The 20963-nt window shown below is 35.6% G+C and overlaps 1 protein-coding gene and 1 long non-coding RNA gene across 11 annotated transcripts in view; one reads left to right on the top strand and one right to left on the bottom strand.

Moving 5' to 3' along the window:
• Positions 1 to 20963, top strand: part of LOC144304851 (uncharacterized) — a 131356-nt gene that overhangs the window by 4331 nt on the left and 106062 nt on the right. For 4 of the 9 annotated variants that reach the window (XR_013371845.1, XR_013371841.1, XR_013371839.1 and 1 more), the window contains 2 exons: positions 2415 to 2596; positions 4470 to 4893. This is a non-coding gene — a long non-coding RNA (uncharacterized LOC144304851). Of the gene's footprint in view, positions 1 to 1288; positions 1417 to 2408; positions 2597 to 4469; positions 4894 to 20963 lie in introns of all 9 variants that reach the window. The other 5 variants (XR_013371840.1, XR_013371847.1, XR_013371843.1 and 2 more) reach the window with 4 other exon arrangements.
• The window catches only part of OLA1 (Obg like ATPase 1), a 164567-nt gene that overhangs the window by 82191 nt on the left and 61413 nt on the right, over positions 1 to 20963 (bottom strand). The window lies entirely within an intron of this gene.

Here is a 20963-nt window from a genome sequence, read left to right as displayed (position 1 = left end):
ACCAAATGCAATGATTCACAAATAGTGATATGCCAAAGGTGTGGATCTCTACAATATTAGCAATATCCCTAGACCTCAAATGCTCCCCTTTTCTTGCCTCCTATCAGGCTACTTCTTACTTAGAAATTGTATCCTTATATATTCATCATCTTTGTGTTTCAGAGTTAGCATAGTACAAAACTTAATGTTCAGGTACTCGCAAATTTTTATACATGTATATTTTAAAACTATAGCAATAATATATATTTCTAAATAATATTGCAATGCTAGTAAAACTTAAGTTGAAAATTTTAACAAAACATACACAATTATTTTCTGCTTTGTGAAAATTAAGCATTCCCCCCTCCCCATGGTAGGAGACTCAAATTTTTGGACACAGTCATTATGGGTCATAAGAATGGTTAGAAACCACTTCTCTTGAAAGAAGAAACTAGAAAAAGGAGAGACTAGAACAGTGATTTTTGAACATCTCCTAGGGTATGGAGGATTCCCAGCCTCTCCTTGATTTTGCATTTTAAACAAAATGTATCTAACGCAGGTGGTCCCAGGGTCATGCTGATCAGAAAAAGAGGCCCAGAAAAAATTTATTTACTAAAGTCAGTTACAAAGCATAAGAACCCGAACTTACTATGTAGTAGTGAAAACAGAATGAAATAGAAAAAGATGCACTTCCAGAAAAGATCAACAGAAGTTAATGAGAAATTATAGCAATAATATAACGTAAATCATTATTATCTCTTAGCAAAAGTATGGGTGCCTACTTAGAAAGCAGGTAAAAAATTTAAATCTAAATACAGAAGACTAAATCTAAATGAGAGAAAATTTTTCACATGAACATAATTCCTTAATTCAACTAAATAAATGATGGCTATGTAAAAATAAAAAGAAATATAACTTTTAAAACATGGCATTTAATAGAGTTTTGAATTTATACTTTATTTTTTTTCATAGACAAGCTTAAAATTTGCACTAACCAATTCAGAGCACCAATGTACCATTCTGCTGTTTGGTGATCCTACAAAGTAATATATTAGTTTCATTTTCATGAACAATAAACTTCACCACATAATTAATGAAGAGGAAACGTTTTTATTACAACTCTAGTAATGAAATTTCATCAGAATTATACTGCTTTAGCTCATAATAATGGGATGTTTTAAACCAGTATTATGAGGTATTACCTGAAAAGAAAGATGATGTTTGCCAGTCAAGAATCAAAGTAAATTAGTACCTAAAAAGTTTAAACTTAAAATTGAACAGGCATTTTCTCCTCTCTCCAAATTAAAAGAATTGCAAATAACAATGTTCAAGTTTGGAATCTGGAATGTACAGAGTTTTTGTCAACTCCCAACATCTACCTACACCCTCTTCTACCCTCACCCTGCCATTACTTCTTAGGAGTTTAACTGTTCTCAGGTAAGATGATTCCATCTGCCCATAGCGGCTGGTCAAGGACTGGGCATGTGACCTAAGCATGCCCAAGTGGAGTAAATCTCAAAACTTTTTATTGGATGGTTGGGCCAAAGTCACTCTTTCTGCCCTGATATGAGCTATAAACCACGTGGCCAGTGAGATGCTGGACACCATCTTCAAATCATGAGAATAATCAGCTTTCGGATTAAATTGGTCAAGGTGGAAGGTAGAGACAGAGATAGAAAAGAATTAAGTCTTTAGGGACAGTCTGAGTAATAGATAATGTACTGCCTGAAACCATTGATATTACCAGCTCAATAGTAGATGCTGACAGATTCTCTTAAAGCCATTTTGAAGTGGAATTTTATTGTAACTGGAAATATCAAAACTCAGATATTACACTTCCTAACTTAAGTAAAACATTGTAATAATGAGCATCATTCCATATTTATAAATTAATGCATCCAACTGGTATAAGGTGTCAAGCCAATGGTCCTGGCTCAGAAGTTAGGAGTTCTGCCCTTAACTTGTCTCAGGTCTGTAGCTAGCAACAATCTTTCTGACCAGAGATATTATCTACTGAAAAAAAAAAAAAAAAAGCTATTTAGCAAAGTATCTCTTATACAAAGAAGGTACAGAACAACTGTTTGGTGCTACACCCTTTTCAGGAGCATCCATGGCAAGGAAATTCTTGTTTCCTTTTATCTAAACAAAGCCTACCCAGTTCAACTTTTATTTCTTCCTTAAACATAAAACATTTAAATGTGTAAGCCTTTACTCATTGTATGCAAGAGTACCACCTACCAAAGAAATTGGATTAGCTTAACAAATTAATTTCAGTAACCGAGAAAAAGAAATGTACTTTGTAAGATACGAAGAGTGTCTTTCTTTTTTCATTGTCTACCAAATATAACTCTCATAGCTCCTATGTCACCTCTTAATACTTTTCACTGTTGTTGTTGTTGTTTTTTTTAATTTTTATTTATTTATGATAGTCACAGAGAGAGAGAGAGAGAGAGAGAGGCAGAGACATAGACAGAGGGAGAAGCAGGCTCCATGCACCAGGAGCCCGACGTGGGATTCGATCCCTGGTCTCCAGGATCGCGCCCTGGGCCAAAGGCAGGCACTAAACCGCTGTACCACCCAGGGATCCCTCTTAATACTTTTCAGAAGACAATACCTGGTAGGTTTTTTTATGTACTTGACGAACATTTCATTTTTGACCCAACTTTGGGAATTTCAATTCTCGCACTGAAAAATAAGCCAACGTTACTAAGTTTTTTTAAAAAGACTTACTTATTCATTCATTCATTCATTCATTCATTCATTCATTCAAGAGCCAGTGAGAGCACAAGCAGGAGGGAGTAGCAGGCTTCCCGCAGAGCAGGAAGCCCAACATGGGGCTCAATATGAGGCTTGATCTCAGGACCCTGGAATCATGACCTGAACCAAAGGCAGACGCTTACCCAATTGAGCACCCAGATGCCCTAAGCGAATGTACTTTAAAACAGAACCTGAAGGGGTACCAGGGTGCCTCGATCAGCTGCGTATCCAACTCTGGATTTTAACTCAGGTCATAATGTCAGGGTTGTGAGATTGAGCCATGGTCGAGCCCTGTGCCCAGCATGGTGCCAGCTTAAGATTCTCTCTCACCCTCTCCCTCTGCCCGCCCCTGGCCCTCCTCCATCTCTCTCTCTTAAAAAAATAAAAAAAAATAAAAAATAAATAAAAACGAAAAGAACCTGAACTTGCCTCCCATTGGGAAGATATAACAAAGTTCTGAGAAGCAGTTTCCTAGGTAGACTGAAGAAGAGCATACAGATACAACAAAAGACTAGGAAGCTCTGACAGGAACCCAACTGTGGGAGTGGCAGTTCTAGTTCACACACCTGGGAAATATGATCCAAACATGAATTAAGAAACCTCAAGAAAAAAAAAAAAGTTTACTTCAATGGGGTTCTAGTCTCCAAGAGGAGGGTTGTTTTTACAGCTACTACTGCAGAGTACAACAGTGGTCCTTTATCATTTTGCTTAAGTATCTCCAGGTATATAATTTTAAATACCTAAAAAATTCTGTTCTGTAATAATACAGCCTACAACAAAATTTCTGTTAGTGATAATCATCAGTATTATCTTTAAAATAACGGGGCATAAGGATGTGATAAAACATACTTCTTCTTGTACCACTGATTTATCCACCTACTAATTCTAATTTATGGCCCTTAATTATCCTGCTAAAAGATATTATTAACTTGGACCTTATTTAAGGGAAAAATATTTTAAAGTTCTCTTCCCTTTTCCTATTCTGAATAGTTAAGAATTTACTTAATATGTCTTTCTTTATAGTACTGTCATAATAATTGTTATGCACATTAAAGATTAACTCACATTAAAAGGTAGCAACAATCATGTCTTAAAGAGTCTTGAGTAAATTTTAAGAGGGAGAGGAAGGGGCACCTGGGTGGCTCAGTCAGTTAAGTGTCTTCCTTCCTGGGATCAAGCCCCATGTCTTCAGACTTCCTGCTCAGTGGGGAAGCCTGCTTTTCCCTCTCTTTCTGGACTTCCTGTCCCCCCTACACACACACACACACACACACACACACACACACACACACACACCCCTACTCATTATAGAGCACCCTCTCTCTCTGTCACTCTCAAATAAATAAATAACATCTTTAAAAAAGGGGGGGAGAGGAGGAACCCAGAAATTAATAAAATATTTAGCCTAATCCCTGACAAAAGTATTTCCTCCATTATAAATTAGTAAATATGAGTTAGTTACAGTTTAGTCACTATTACACTGGACTAAATCTTTTGCATCTTCAATTCATCCCCAAAGGCTATATGAGAAACAGCACTCCAGCACAAGTAAATTCAGAATCTTTAGAAATATAATCCTTATAATTATCAATTGCTATCAACAGATTTTTATTATATAATAATCAAGATATAATATGTTAATATTAAGAATAAAATACTATATAATAATTAAGATTATGAATATATTTTGGTAGATGAGTTTAACTATCAATTTCTAATACCTTCTTTTTAAGGTTCAAAATTCACTGCTTTATGGTTGACTAATCTTCGACAAAGCAGGAAAGAATATCCAATGGAATACAGTCCCTTCAACAAACGGTGTTGGAAAAACTGAACATCAACATGCAGAAGAATGAAAATGGACCACTTCCTTATACCATAGACCAAAATAAATTCAAAATGGATAAAAGACCTAAATGTGAGACAGGAAATCATCAAAATCATAGAGGAGAACATAGGCAGCAACCTCTTCAACACTGGCCATAGCAACTTCTTATTAGACACATCTCCAGTGGTAAAGGAAACAAAAGCAAACATGAACTAGTGGGACCTCACCAAGATAAAAAGCTTCTGCATAGTGAAGGAAACAATCAACAAAACTAAGAGGCAGCCTATGGAATGGGAGTAGATATTTGCAAATGACATATTGGATAAAAGGTTAGTATCCAAAATCTGCATTACTTAACAAACTCAACACCAAAAAACAAATAGTCCAGGTTAAGAAATGGGCAGAAGGCACAAATACATTTTTGCCAAGGAAGACATTAGATAGCTAACAGATACATGAAAAGATGTTCAACATCACTCATCATCAGGGAAATACAAATCAAAACCACAATGAGATACCACCTCACACCAGTCAGAATGGCTAAAAGTAATAACACAGCAAACAACAGGTGTTGGTGAGGATGCAGAGAAAGGGGAACCCCTCTTTCACTGTTGGCAGGAATGCAAACTGGGACAGCCACTGTGGAAAACAGTAGAAAGTTCTTCAAAGTGTTAAAAATAGAACTACTGTATGATCCAGCAATTACACTACTAGGTATTTACCCAAAGGATACAAAAATACAGATTCACAAAGAGAAACATACACCCTGATGTTTACAGCAGCATTAGCAACAATACCCAAAACTGGAAAGAGCCCAAGTGTCCATCAACTGAAGAATGAATAAAGAAAGATGTGGGATATATATATACACACACACACACACACACATATATATATATATACACACATACATATAATGCAATACTACTCATTAAAAATGAATGAAATCTTACCACTTGGAATGACGTGGATGAAGCTAGAGTATATTATGCTAAGCGAAATAAGTTAGAGAAAGACAAATACCATATGATTTCACTCTTACGTGTAACTTAAGAAACAAAACAGATGAACATATGGGAAGGGGGGAAGAGAAAGAGAATGAAACTATAAAAGACTCTTAATGATAGAGAATAAACTAAGGGTTGATGGAGGGAGGGAGGTGAGAGACTGGCTAAATGAGTGATGGGTATTAAGCAAGGAATTTGTGATGAGCACTCAGTATTATATGCAAGTGACAATAAATTCTACTCCTGAAACCAATATTACACTACATGTTAACTAACTAGAATTTAAATAAAATTTTGGGGAAAAAAATCACTGTTTTAGTGCACATGCTATCATGACAAGATGTACTGGTGTATAACTATGATAAATTGTATTCCAGTTTGGTGTGCCACTGAGTATTGGGTAGTCTATAACTTCACCCAAGGGCTTCCATTTTCAATAATGGCATAATAAGAGTATCTAGACAACTACCACTCTCCATTGTGGAACAAAAATAAGATACTAAAAGCAGCTATCTAAAGGCTTTAGACAATAATAAACACAGACAGACTGGTTGAGAATACTTGCTTAAAGATGGATAGTTACAAGAAATGAGTTCCTTGTGAGACTTTCAACCTGGGAGCCAAGTATAGGCAGCACAGCATAAGAAACAGATAAACTGGGGATATCTAGCTAGCTCAGTCAGTAGAGCATGTGATTCTTGATTTCAGGATCATTAGTTCAAGCCGCACATGGAGTATAGAGCCTATTTATCAAATAAATAAATAAAACTTAAATAATAATAAGCAGATAAACTACAGATGGAGAAACAAAAACTAAAGCAGGGGAAACTACAGCAGTAGAAGAGTACAAAGGAATAGAAAAGAGGAGAAAAAAATAGAGGAAACCCCCAAAGTCAATATAGATACCTGTTTCATGCCAGAACCATACATGGGCAGGGCACTCTCAAAGCAGACTAGCTAAAGACAAGATACGTGAAGTAAAACTGGAGCTGCCAACTCAGAAGCAGAGTTTGCAGTTCAACTCCAATTAACTACTAATGCAAAAGAAACAACACACAGCAGAGAAAAACAATGAAATCCAGAATGACAACTTAACATTCATAATGTTTAGAATACAATTTAAAATTACCTAAGAAAAATCAAACACATAGTTAAGAGAAAACAAGTGAGACCAAACTTGAGATGACCCAGATGTTGGAAACAATCAAGGAAAACTCTAAGTGCCTATTAAAAAATCTTCAATATATAAAAGGTACATATATACACACCCAGCCAAGAAATACAAATTGTTTTATAGAAAGAAAGAAGAAAGAAAGAAAGAAAGAAAGAAAGAAAGAAAGAAAGAAAGAAAGAAGAAAAGAAAAACAAGCTTAGAGCTGATAAACACAAAACCTTAAAAAAAAGAAAAAAAAAAAGCTTGTGTTGACACAGCCAAATTAAGATAGCCAAGGAAAGAACAAATTAACTTTTAGATAAATCAATACAAATTAGCTAGTCTGAACAATCCCAAAAGATAAGATTGAACAAAAAAAATGAACAGAGCATCAGAGGCCTTTTGGATAATTTGAAATGATCCAACACGCACATAATTGGAGTCCTAGGAAGACAGTAGAAAACAGGAGTAGAAAAATATTTGAATAATGTTTTATTTAACAATTAAATATTTACTCAATTTATTGAAAGATACAATTTATAGATTGAAGAAGCTGAATGAATACTAGTGAGAATAAACTTCAAAAAAAATTTCATGCAACGACACACCTAATGGCAGAAACAATAGCAGAGGTATGACAAGCTCCACACTGGATGTAGAGCTTACTTAAAAAAACAACTTCAAGGGGATCCCTGGGTGGCTCAGCGGTTTGGTGCCTGCCTTTGGCCCAGGGCGCAATCCTGGAGTCCCGGGATCGAGTCCCACATCGGGCTCCCAGCATGGAGCCTGCTTCTCCCTCCTCCTGTGTCTCTGCCCCTTTCTCTCTTTCCCTATATCTATCATAAATAAGTAAATAAATAAATCTTTAAAAAGAAAAAAAAAAACAACCTCAAGATGAATATAAAAACAAAATTTTAAGGAACACTCAACTAAACAAAATATGCAGGGGGAGAAAAGCCCAGAAGGATAAAACACAAAAGCAACAAATAGAATACAAATACAAAAAGACAAATCTAAACTTACCAATATATACATTAAACAATACACTTTAACAGGTACTGTCAAAATTGATAATGAAATAGAATACAACTATATGCAGTTAGAAGAGATGCACTTTAAATATAAAGATAGTGATATGTTGAAAGTAAATAGAGAACAATAAGCATAGGATAGCTATAGTGGCTATATTAGTATCAGATAAAGTTAACTTCAAAATAAAAAGTATTACCAGAGATAGAAGTATATGTTATAAAAAGAAAAAGTAAATTCATCAGGAAGGCATAACATTCATACATATGTATATATCTTGTAACAAAGCTTCAAAATTCAGGAAGTCAAAATTGACAGATTTAAAAATGAAACAGACAATTCCAAAATCAATAACTGGGGATTTTAACATGCTTCTCTTAACCAAATTGATAGAACTAGAATGGACAAAACAACAACAACAACAACAACAACAACAAAAAAAAAACAGTAAAGAATCAGAAGATATGAAGAATGCTACCAATCAGCTTGATTTGTGATACATATATATAGAACATTACATTTAATAAAAACATAACATTCTTTCCAAGAGCACATAAGTTCATTTGGCCCAGACTACACAAGGGGTCAAAAACCAAGTCTCAATACATTTAAAAAGATTGAAATAATAAATAATATGATCCCTAGCCACAAGGGAATTAAATTAGATAACAATTAAGAATACTATGTAAACCCAAGCATTTAAAAACACACATATTTCTTAAGAATTACTGGGTTAAAGAAGAAATCACAAGAGATATAAAATATTTTAAAATGATAACATCAAAATATGTGGGATGCAGCTAAAAGAGTAGAGGAAATTTTCTAATTTTAAATGATTACATTAGAAAAGAAGCTCTAAAATCAATAATCTGAGTTCTCTTCTTAAGAACTTGGGAGAGGGGTAGCAAATTAAAACCAGTTAGATATAAAGAAGGAAACAAAAAAGGTATGAGAAGAAACTGGTAAAATAGGAAATGAACAAAGAAAATGAAATGAAACCAATAATCCCTTGAAAAGATTAATAAAATGACAAGCCTCTTGACAGACTGTTCAAGGAAAGATAAAACATAAAAATTACATTTCATTCCACTATCAGGAATGCAAGAGAGGACATTATTTCTGATCCGTCATTAAACATTTAATAAGACATTATTATAAACAATTCTGTGGCAATAAATTTGGCAGCCTCAATGAAATAACCAAAATAACCAACGACATAAATTATCAAAACTGAACCAAAAAGCAATAGAAAATATAAATAGCCCTGTATCAGTTAAAGAAACAATTTGTAAACAAAAACCTTACCACAAAGAAAACTCCAGGCTTACATAGCTTTTTTTTTGGTAAATTCTATCAAACAGAGAAGAAATAACACTAATCCTCCACAAACTCTTTCAGAAAACTGAGGAGGAAATACTTTCCAACTCAATTTACAAGGTTAATATTACCATCATATCCAAATCAGACAAAGATCACAAGAAAATCACAGAACTGATAAATCCTTATTAACACAGATGCAAAAATCCTTCAAAAAATATTTTAGCCAATAAAATCCAACATAATGTAAAAATGATTATTTAATATAACAAAGTGAGTTTGTCCTAGGAATATGAATACCTTATCTAAAAATCAGTTTATTTTACCATATTAATACAATAAAGAAGAAAATTATGGTGACTTAAATTCATTTATATTAGCAGAAAAACATTAGCTACTCTGGGACTATACTATGTGAATAAGTCAGGATCTTTAGACTTGTTAAGTCCAGAAAAGCGGATACTTCATGGAAGTAGGCAGCTCAACTCCCAAGACCTTTCAATCAAGATCAATGCCTATAAACAAGCTACTGGTTTACCTTTTAATTCTCTTAACTATTTTTAATAATAAAATTTAAATTTTGGCATGTTACATTTCTATTTTAGTTTGTATTTTTTAAGTAGGTATTTTTCATTTCTTTTGTGATTTCTTTTTTGACTCAATGGTTGTTCAATAGCATGCTGTTCGTGTTTGTGAATTTTCCAGTTTTCTTCATGTAATTTCTAGTTTCATACCATTGTGATCAATATAGATGCTTGATATGAATTCAGTCCTCTTAAATTTGTTGATACTTGTGTTGTGGCCTAATATGATCTATACTAGAAAATGTTCCATTGTACTTGAGAAAAATGTGTACTCTGTTGCTTATGGATAAGTATTCTGTATTTATCTGTTAAGTGCATCTGGTCTAACATGTCATTAAAGCCAATGTTTCCTTACTGATTTTGTCTAGATTATCTATTCATTGATGTAAGTGGGGTATTAAAATATCCTACTATTGTTGTATTGCTATCCCTCCTTTATGTCCGTTAATATTTGCTTTATACATTAGGTGTTCCTATGTTGGGTGAATAAATATTTACAAATGTTGTATTCTCTTGTTGTATTGACTCCTTTATCATTATGTAACACCCAGTTCTGCCTCTTACTACAGTCTTTGCTTTAAAGTCTATGTCTGAAAAAAAAAAAAAAAAAAGTCTATGTCTGATGTAAGTATACCTACTCCAGCTTTCTTTTCATTTCCAGTTGAATGGAATATCTTCTTCTATCCCTTCACTTTCAGTCTATGAATCTTTACGTCCATCTAAAGCAAGTCTCTTATAGTCAGCATATAGTAGGTCTTGTTTTTTATTCATATAATCACTCTATTTTTTTATCAGAAAATTTAGTTCATTTATATTTAAAGTAATTTTTGTTAGGTACGAACTTATTGCCACTTTCTTCATTGTTTTCTGGGTGTTTTTGTGGCTCCACTCTTTTTCTATTGTTCTCTTCCTTTGTAGCTTGATGACTTTCTTCAGTGGTAGGCTTATGTTTCTTTTTGTTTATCTTTTCTTTTTCTTTAAGATTTTATTTATTTGAGAAAGAGTGCACACACGACTGGGGGAGGGGTTAGGGGAGAGGGAGAGGGATAAGCAGACTCTCCCCTGAACAGGGAGCCCAATGCAGGGCTCAATCCCAGGACCCTGGGATCATGACCTGAGCCTAAGGCAGATGCTTAAATTAACCAACTGAGCCACCCAGGCACCCCTCCCCCTTTTTTTAAGTTTTATTTATTTATTTGAGAGAGAGAGAGAGAGCGCGCACGCGCACAAGTGAGGGGAAGGGGCAGAGAGGGAGAAAAACCCAAGCGGACTTCATCCTGACTGCAAAGCCCAAAGTGGCGCTTGATCTCACAACCCTGAGATCAGACCTGAGCCAAAATTAAGAGTCGGTCGCTTTAATAAAGTGTGCCACCCAGGCACCTCTCTTTTGTTTTTTTGGTATAGTGGGTTTTTTTGTTTTTGTTTTTTTGCTTTGTGGTTACTATGAGGTTACATATAACAACTTAAATCTGTAACAGTATCTTAAGTTGATAAGAACATTTTACATCTTACTTCTTAATTATTGTAACCATAGTTACTTTTACTACTTTGTCTTTTAACCTTCATATTAACTTTATAAGTAATTAGTTCACTATCTTTGATATATATTTACCTTTCCAGTGAGATTAATTCTTTCATATTTTTTCTTGTTATTAATTAGAACCCTTTCTTTTCAGCTTAAAGAAGTCTCTTCAACATTTAAGACTAGTTTAGTGCTGAGCTTTAGCTTTGCTTGTCTAGAAATTCCTTTCTTTCTCCTTCAATTCTGAATGGTAACTTTGCTGAGCAGAGTATTCTTGGGTAGAAGATTTTTCTTTCAGCACTTTGAACATATCATGCTATTCACTATGGCCTGCAAAGTTTCTGCTGGAAGAATCTACTGATAGTTTTATGGGGGTTCCCTTGTATGTAAGGAGTTTTGTCTTGCTGATTTTAATAGTCTCTCCTCACCTTTAAGTTTTGACATGTTAGGGGCACCTGGGTGGCTCAGTCGGTTGAGCATACTTATTTCAGCCCAGGTCAAGATCTCAGGGTTGTGAGATCAAGCCCCAAGTTGCATGAAGCCTGCTTGGGATATTCTCTCCCTCTCCCTCTCCCCCTCCTCTTCCACACTCTCTCTCTCTCTCTCTCAAAAAGAAATAAACGGGATCCCTGGTGGCTCAGTGATTTAGCGCCTGCCTTTGGCCCAGGGCATGATCCTGGAGTCCCGGGATCGAGTCCCGCATCAGACTCCCTGCTGCATGGAGCCTGCTTCTCCCTCTGCCTGTGTCTCTGCCTCTCTCTCTCTCTCTCTCTGTGTGTGTGTGTGTGTCTCATGAATAAATAAAAATCTTTTAAAAAAAAAACAGATTTTGATATTTTAATTATAATGTGTCTTGGTATGGGTCTCTTGGGTTCATCTTACTTGGAACATTCCAGAATTCCTAGATCTGAATGCCTTTACTTCTCCCACTTAGGAAAGTGTTCAGCCATCATTTTTTCAAATAAAATGTCTGTCCCTTTCCCAGTCTTTTCCTTCTGGAATCCCAATAACACAAATGTTAGTCCATTTGATTCTGTCCACCATGAGACCCTTAAGCTATCTTCACTTTATTTAAAACTTTATTAGGTAAATTACCTATCTCCATTTCATTAAGGTTTTTTCTGTGGTTTTATCTTATTTTTTCACTTGGAATATATTCCTCAGTTTCTTGATTTTGCTTTATTGTGTTGGTTTCTATACAGTAGATGAAAAAAGCACTTCTCCCAGTGTTGAAAAGGGAGCCTCATGTAGGAGGTGAATCAAAGAGCCCTAGCTCTTTGTTGTCTCTCAAACCTTTGTACTTTTCCAAGAAGCCTATTATATTTTTAATAGCTTCCAGAAGAATGATATGCCAAGGCCCGTCGGAGTCTCTAAGGGAAGGATCTCAGGACCTAGATTAAGGCTGTTTGGAAACTAGATTCTCAGGTAACAAATAGTGTTTAATGGTATGCACATACATACAGTCCTGTAAAACGGCAAGCATAAACCCCACTGGCCAAGTGATCTAGCAGTGTCCTTAGGCAGTAGTCAAAAAAATTGGGGTTTTAAATGAGTACATAAGTTCTTTTCTGGAGGCCACTGGTGAGCTAGAGCAAGGCAGAGGGAGAACATCAAAATGGCGTCCACAGCCTAAGTTCCTTGAAAACAGCTCTGTAGCTCACTAGATATGAGCCAATCCTGAAGCCAGCTCCTAGGCTAAAGCTCTAAGATAAGCAAAGATGCCTCCTTCACAGAAAGATTATGGTTGTATCTCAGTTTACTATCTACATAGTGCCCTGGGCATGGAAACCTGACAAGAACTGTTTTTCTAATTACCACAATCCTGTGGGATGCTGGAATACAAGACCCCTTGGCCAACAGCATCAGGGAATCAAGTGGCGTCCCCTGGGCAGCAGCAGCTGCAAACACCACAGTATCAGACATAAAAACAAGAGGACCAGTCATGTGTAACACTCCCCTCTAGGAGACACTGGTGATCTGGAGCATAACAGGAGAGTATGAAGATAGCACCTACTGTGAGGGCCCTGGAAACGCTTACAGTCTGCTCCTAGATGCTTACTTAATTAGAAACCTGCCCTTTAGGCTGCAGCCATGATAACCAGGCCTCCTTTACAGAAAGACCAAGCTCCTGGGTTGGTTGTCTCTTGCCGTGGCCTGGGAGTGGTAGCTATTTAACAAGTCTTTCTCCATTGGTTATGTCCTGGAGACCCACAAACATAAGCCCCACTGGCTGCCAGAACCATGTGATATACAGGTGTACCTTGGCAGCAACCACAAACAGAGTATCAAACAGGAGTATGAGCTCCTTTCTTGGTGACACCAATTTCGATAGTCCCATGGGACCAGAAACACAAACTCCCATGGCCTCCAGTGCCAGCAGTCAAGATGTAGCCCCTGGGCAGCAGCCGCAAAGTCTGAGGCACAAAACCTGTGTCTTCCTTCTGAGAGGCACTGGTACTCTGACATATGGCAAAGGGAGAGCTTGAAGATGATGCCTGCCAGTCTGCATCTCTGAAGTGTTCCAGGAGGCTCCTAGATGTGTGTGTGTGAAATTAAATACCTGCCCCTCAGGCTGACACTAACAGAAGCTGGTAAGCCTCCTTAACTTTAAGTCTCAGTGATGTTAGCTGCCTCTGAGCTGGGCCCTACGGTGGTGGGTAAGTCTGAACCCACAGGCCCTTTAAGAGCTATCTCCCAGAGTGCTACAATCTTGTGGGTCTCAGGATACAAAAGCCTCATTGCTTTCCAAAGTTAGATGTTTTTAGCGGGGGAGCCAGTGGAGAGATGTCTCTCAGGTGCAGGTCCTAAAAGTTGGGGTCTCCCAATGTAGGGTTCAAACCCTTTGCTCCTTGGGGCAAGCTCCAGGTTCTAAGTTCCTTCCTGGTTGTGAGTCATTTTAGTAGGGGTGGGGTTTGTGACAAGATAGTTCCCATCCTCTGCTACCCACTTCAATGTGGTTTCCTTCTTATTTGCCCAATGCATAGCTGTCAGTCATCTAGGCTTTAGGTTGAAGAGGAAATTGTTCCATATGTAGCTGTAGACTCCGTGTGTCTGTGGGAGGGGGTTAGTTCAGGGTCCTTCTACATTGGCATGTTGAACTGGAACCGCATAATACATATATAGTACATACATAACTGATAAAGCACTTGTATGCAGGATATATAAAGAACTCTCAGCTCAAAATGAGGTAAGCAACGCAATTAAACATAAATATATAAAATCTGAACAGACACTCCACCAAAGAAGATAAATAAATGGCAAATAAGCACATGAAAAGATGTTCATCATTAATTATTTGGAAAATGCAAGTTGAAGCCATAATGAGAAACCTTCTAGAATGTCTAGTTTAAACAACTGATAATAATATCAAGTGCTGGAGAGGATATATAGTACCTGGTACTCACTTACTGCTGCTGAGAAATGAAAATGGTACAGCAGCTACTTTGGAAAATAGTATATAGCAGTATATCTTATAAAGGTAAACACACATTTACCATATACTTCTTCAATCCCACTTCTGAGTATTAAGAGAAACAAAAACATATGTTCACCAAAAACATGTACACAAATATTCATAAGAGTAAAACTGGAAACTTGAAATTCAAATGTCTATAGTAGAAGAAAAAAATCAATGAGTGAATAAGCAAATGGTGATATAGCCATACTTCTAAGGGCTACACAGCAATAAGAAGGAACAAAATATTAAAGCCTATAGTATCCAAAAACCTCAGAAACACTGTTAGGTATAAAAAAAAAAGTCAAGCACAAAAGACTATATATTACATGGTAATATATGAAATTCTAAAAATGACAAAACTATCATAGAAAACATTAGTGGTTGCAAGAGGCTTGTAAGGGTTGGGGGAGATCACCTGCAAACGAATATGAAAAAACATTTTAGGATGATTAAAACATATTTATTGTGACGGTGAATATATAACTGTACACAATAAACAAAATTCATCAAACTGTATACTAAGAATGGGTGATTTTTTTTATATGTAATTTATACCTCACTAAAGGAAAACGCCATACGTAAAGAAACTGGATATAAAAAATTGTCTTGGATAAGGTTTCATACTTGGTTACTGAAGCTCAATACTATAGGGTCTTATGAAATTAACTAAGATTGAATTTCACCTATTTCAAAATCTCAATATGGGAGAAGAGCAGTTTACAATGATTTGCCATCAAATGATTTTCAAAATTATTCTGGTCTCAGGTTTCTAGAAATAAAAATGAAAGGTGATTTTTAAAAAAGTTTAGTAAAAATAGTAGAAGAAAAATTGTAAAATATATCAATTTAAAATACATGCTGTCACAAATATGGATGAAGAAAAAACAATTTGAGGGGAACAATTTCCTATGGGGGACTAATTACTGTCTACTAGTAATTTAAGGACTTTCCTAGACTCAATCTCTATGATTTGGGTGCTCTTCTAAACCCCTTCTCATGTGACCCTATGACTATGCAAAGAAGCTCTTGACAGAGTACTTGGGATATTAAAAGCTGACCATTTCACCATGGTAAGGCCTTGGACCTAAAGAGATAAAGTTTCTTATCACAAAAGGTGTTGGGGGGGGGCGGGGGATTAAAACAAAGAAAACAAAGCATGTCTCTGCAAAAACTTTATTCTCAAAAGGATCCATTTTGTTTTAGATGTCAAACTCATCAATGCAAAATTTTGTTTTCAAAAGATTTCCTCAATGAAACAATTCATTTCTGTGCTATTTAGTTCACCGTATTTTTACAAGCACCAGGCTGAGCAAACCATGATTGAGAGAAGCCATCTTATGCACATTGCTGTTGTCCCACATCATTCAGAACAAACCTTTTTAGATCGTTAACTACCACAGGAGTGCTGATTACACAGGCACCAGCAATTTCCTAACCAATGACCACCTGAACAATGATGTGTTCAGCTTCTCAGACCCTGCAGCCTTTCAAAGGTGAATCATTTCACAGTTTGGAACTAGATCTCCATAGCAACTTCCCTTTGAGGGTTTTAGAATCACCATCCAGTAATTCTATGATCATCAAGCTCAACCATTCCCAATGGTTCTTTTCACAGCAGATGGAAAAGGAAGCCTTGAAATTTTACAGTCTATTTCAAGCAATTCATCTGGCAGCCTATTAGAATTCAAAATATTTCGACCTTCAATCACAAAGCATGTTATCTGAAGCTGTGGTGATCTCAAGTCAAGACAAGCAGACGTTTTAGTCTAATCATCCATGATGAGAAGAGACTGACAAAAACTCTTAATTCAACCACCATCAAAATGCTTATTTTAACTGCATGAAAGTCTTTCAACAGGCAATGAAAACACACCATGTACCATTTTATCACAACCTTCTGTTCAAGGAAAATATGAATTCTGAATATTGACATGGATCTCTGTGCTTCTTAGACTGCCTGGAACAAATATGTTTCTTAAAAGTCAGCACAAATCCAATTTAAGAGCACTATTTTTCTCCACTTGCAAAAGCCAAAAACCACAAGCAAATGGCAATGGACTTTTGATAAAGTTAGTCAGTTTAAGGACATCAAGTGTATCTATACCGCTTAAATTTTTTCAGGCACACTTTAACACTAATAATCAGAAAATATCATTTTCTCAGGATATTATCAAGAGGAAAAGACAGACCTTAAAAACTTAACTGACAAAAAGTCACGGACGTTTTCCTATTCAAGTAGTTCTCTAATGGTTTCAAAATACACTAACCCTCTTTCTTTAAAATATTGGACTTAACATTTAAAAAGCTGTTAACAAGTTCTTATCCAAATCCTTTTTACTTAAAAATTCAACTGTAATAATTTCACTAAATAATTTTCAGCATTTATTATATATGTAAACCACATACAGGCATTTATTTTAATATTACAGATGTTTAATGGAATATTAGAAGCTCTATGTAAAAATTTTAAATACTTCTTTCTAATTATTAACCAAAAGACAGTTCCCTATGAGGAACTAAACTAACTTTAAGAACAAACTAAACAGCAGCAGAACAAGACAACTACAGTCTGTGAATCATTAAATCAATTCAAAGCAGACAATTTTTTTAAATATCAGAACATAAAATATTAACTATTTTTGCATAGTTTCAAATATTAAATAGAACAAGGAGATATGAATGGTTACCTAAGTGGCCACCTAGAGTCTTCACATAGTTAATGATTGTTGAACTAAGTCGATTTTAATTTATGAATTAACTTATGAATGAACAAAGAAACACTATAAATAAACACCAGTTCCAAAGCCTCAGTGCTTTGGAAAAAGTGAGATGAAATTTATCTCACAAGCATGAAAAATTTTAATACACTTATTCTACTTCCTGAGGACAAAGAGACACATACACACACCTCACATAATCAAACTCTTATTACTTTCTGCATAAAACGTGCCAGCTCATTTGTCTTTATACAAGCCTATGAAATAAGTACATTTCAAATCAAATACATATACATATTTTTATTGTCTGTTTTATGGTTGGTTTAAATATCTAATCACAAAAAAAGAAGATAGCAAAATTATTTCATGTTGCATACTTAGCTCCCCAAAACTTATGCCAATTAGATAATCTGACTTCTAAAAACTAATGCAAGTTTTGAAAGGAAAAATAAGCAACCTAACAATTATTTCAATGACAAAATCATTAACTTTCCTTCTAAAGAGTATCTTCTCTTATTTTCAAAATTTCCACTTCCACTAGGAAGTACAGAAGAGTAGAATAAGGAAGATGTCATAACATTTTGCCTTACTTGCCTTCTTTTGGATTGGTTTAGTTTATGGTCTGAGCTATATAACTTAAAATTTAAGCAAGGAAAATTAAGCAGACAACTATATATACACATATTCATGCATTTCCTATTTTTAACTATAAGTAGTTTACTCCTATTGGGGGAGGGGTCAGGAGAAGAACAACCAAGGGAATCAGAAAGACACTAATGAAATTCTCACTAACACCAAAAATTGTCAAAGTGCAATCTAATGAGTACAAGTTTGACAACAATGTGAAAAATTGCTGGCTATTAGTACCATACACTGAAGTTTAAATAAACAGAAACTTGTCAAAGCAGTTATGCATGAGCCTTATTTATTTATTTGAGAGAGAGCAAGAGCGTGGGAGGGGGAGCAGAGGATAAGGGAGAGAAAGTCTTAAGCAGACTCAGCACTGAATGGGGAGCCCAATGTGGGGCTCCATCCCAGGACTCTGAGATTAGAACCTGAACCAAAACCAAGAGTCAGCACTTAACCGCCTGTGCTACATAGGCACTCCTATGCATGAGCATTATATCATGATATCTGAGTTCAGGTAACTATTCCAAATTTCATGTCCATATGCTGGATATCCAAATATACATCTTTGTTGGCCAACAAGGCTCTTTCAAGGGAACTTTATCTTAACTTAGAAATACTTAAAATTCTTCACTATCAATAATTATAGAGCCTTTAAATATCTTTGCTCAATTATCTGTCAGACAGAGGCTCATACAGGATGGCCTGATAATATATGAAGGTTATATAGAATTTATAGACTTTTCTAGTGGTGGTAACAACACTATAATAAACTTCCTAAAACTATATGCCCTTAGAATACAAAGGAGATTCACCTACTAATTCTGAGTTATCATGAATTTCATCATTTGTCTTAACTTTCCATTTGGCTATAACTTTTTAAGAACAGAAATATTATGTATTTTACTAATTTAACCCTTAGAGTTCTATATATGATATCGTATATACTTAATAAATGTTTGCTATCAATTATTAGATAGTATGATGACTATAACTTAAAAACTCCATATTCCTAAACATTCTAGACTGGTAACTAAACTTACTTTTCATTTGCCAGTCATATAATGAGAACCAGAAATTGAAAAAGAGTAACTTACTGAGAAACCTTAATGAAAGAGAAAATATCTTGATATATCTTTATTTTTTACTTTTACCCCCCCCCCCCCCAGTTTTACAACAAACTGCTCCTAATAATAATCTAAAGCACAACTGAGTTTCGCAGCCTAGGGTAACCATAAGTTTATTTTATAACATAAAGTCAAGCAACATACTATAAGTGAAGCTCACTAAAAACACTTACTAGCTAATTAACAATAGAAGAAACATTTCTCTCAAATGAAGAAAAAAATCTGAAGATGCCATAATAAAATACAGTTTGTTAGGCTAAATATAGTATTAAAGTTATGTGGAAAACAAGTTTACATCCAGTGTAACACTAAGAACAACTATAAAACTTGCATCCATTTTTATTTTTATCAATAGCTATGCCTTCATTTTGACTACAAAATACTGGGAACATGTGACTAAAGCCAGACCCTCTTAGCTTTAAGTCCAGCATCAGAAATCCAACCATATAATCAGAGTGTGTGTGTATGTGTGTGTATGTGTGTGCGCTCTACTTCCTCAATCAATATAGCAGAAGTATAGTTACCACAGTACTTGTACTTGACCTCTGACGGGGCAGCAATCTAAAGGTAAACTCCTTCAGCAAATGTGTTATTCTTCAGATAAGACAGCAGGATGCAGTATAATGGCCAAAACCTCTTTCATAAAGACAGTCATACTGCTTCAATAATCTAAGTCTCTCCCACTCCATGCACAGAAAACTTCGGGAAGACCATTTTCTATTAGACTATCTAGCCCTATCAGATTATCAAAGTATGAAATTGCAAGTTATACTGGATTTTTGGCATACATAATTTGATCCTGCCATTCTGGGAAAAGATACAAATCTAAAATAGTACAAGTATTTAAGAGGTGTTCATAATAAGTGCCAAAACTTTAAACAAGTTTACAAATGCTTACAGTATGTTTTGGTTAAGGAGATAACTTACTAACAAGTAACAAAAACTTTTAATATGTATACACCCTTTGACTCAGTAATTTCTACTTTCAGGAATTTATGGGGGGGAGGAGAATCTGGCAAGTAGACAATAGTGCACAGAAGGTCTGTATGAGGTCTGTAGCATCACTCACTCATTCAACATATATTGAGGAGCACCCATGTGTCTGCTATCATGAAACTTACATGCTACAGGGACAAGTGAATATTAAACAAGTAAATAGATAACTGGCTAATATTCAAAATGGAAAAAAAAAAAGCATTTGGCAACAAGAAGGGCATCAGTGACCTAGACAAGAGCATTCTTAAATGCTCTTTTGGAGGGCAGCCCCAGTGGCGCAGCAGTTTAGCGCCGCCTGCAGCCCAGGGTGTGATCCTGGAGACCCAGGATTGAGTCCCACATCGGGCTTCCTGCATGGAGCCTGCTTCTCCCTCTGCCTGTGTCTCTGCCTCTCTCTTCGCTCTCTCTGAATAAATAAATAAATAAATCTTAAAAAAAAAAAATGCTCTTTTGGAGGCAACCCCCCCCCCCTTGAGTAGGTTTAAAAAAAAAAAAAAGGAATGTGAAGAAATACAGTATAAACAAAATCTTTTCAGTTTCATTGTGAAGGAGAATAGAGAAATGCAGTACTGGACGAAGTCATTATACCATGTTTATATTGTCAAGAGAACATACCCATAGAGGGGAAACATGATCCAGAAAAAGAGAAGGTATAACAGCAGGATCATGGTCCTACATGAGTGAGCGGGAAGCAGATTTTATGTGCAAGTAGAACGGTGGGCTGTGGCAAAGACAACTCATCTGTTATAAGAAGAAGAAACATACAGTATACAATACAGGTGGAGGTAGGATTACAGAACTCAAAATCACAAGGCCCCGCTCTGCCTCAGGGCCCTTGCATTTGCTGTTGCATCTACACCCAA

The sequence above is a fragment of the Canis aureus genome, chromosome 34, assembly GCF_053574225.1.
Source record: "Canis aureus isolate CA01 chromosome 34, VMU_Caureus_v.1.0, whole genome shotgun sequence".
NCBI classification, from domain to species: domain Eukaryota; kingdom Metazoa; phylum Chordata; class Mammalia; order Carnivora; family Canidae; genus Canis; species Canis aureus.
Note: the sequence above shows the minus strand (reverse complement) of the source record. Positions and strands in the feature narration are given on the sequence as shown.